This window comes from Orycteropus afer, unplaced genomic scaffold, assembly GCF_000298275.1.
Source record: "Orycteropus afer afer isolate SDZICR_OR568_19922 unplaced genomic scaffold, OryAfe1.0 scaffold00517, whole genome shotgun sequence".
Taxonomy (NCBI): Eukaryota; Metazoa; Chordata; class Mammalia; order Tubulidentata; family Orycteropodidae; genus Orycteropus; species Orycteropus afer.
This window is the reverse complement of record NW_006922104.1, coordinates 105869-106911: the sequence shown is the minus strand read 5'-3', so window position 1 is coordinate 106911 and position 1043 is coordinate 105869.

Genomic DNA, 1043 nt, shown 5'->3' with positions numbered 1-1043 from the left:
CTCAAACTATTCCAGAACATAGAAAAGGATGGAATCCTCCCTAATTCATTTTATGAAGCAAGCATAACCTTGATACCAAAACCAGGCAAAGATATCACTAAAAAGGAAAAGTACAGACCAACATCACTCTTGAATATAGATGCAAAAGTCTTCAGCAATATCCTAACCAATGGACTCCAACAGCATATAAAAAAAAATGCATTATGATCAAGAGGGGTTCATACTAGGTATGTAAGGATGGTTCAACATTAGAAACACAATCAATGCCATCCATCACATAAATAAAACAAATGAAAAGAACCACTTGATCATAACAATTGATGCAGAAAAAGCATTTGATAAAATCCAACATCTTTTCCTGACTGTAAAAAAACAAAAAAACTCTCAGCAAAATAGGAATAGAAGGGAAATTCCTCAACATAATAAAGGACATACATGCAAAAACAACAGTCAACATTATTCTCAATGGAGAGAGACTGAAATCATTCACCTTGTGAACAGGAACCAGATAAGGATGCCCTCTATCACCGCTTCTATCAACATTGTATTTGAAATCCTAGCCAGAGCAGTAAGGCAAGAAAGGAAAATCAAAGGCATCCAAATTAGTAAGGAAGAAGTCAAACTATCCCTATTTGCTGATGATATGATCCTATACATAGAAAACCCAAGATTCAGTGAGAAAACTACTGGAATTAATTGAGAGACTTAGCATAGTGGCAGGATACAAGATCAACATACAAAAATCAGTTGGATTCCTCTACACCAGCAAAAAGATTGCTGAAAAGGATATAAGGAAATCAATACCATTTACAATAGCTACCAAAAAAAATAAAATAAAATAAAATACTTGGGAATAAATCTTACGAGGGACACAAAAGACCTGTGCAAAGGAAACTACAAAACACTACTTCAAGAAGCCATAAGAGATCTACATAAATGGAAGAACATACCACAATTTTTTTTTTTACAGTCAGGAAAAGATGTTGGATTTTATCAAATTCCTTTTCTGCATCAATTATTATGATCATGTGGTTCTTTTCCTT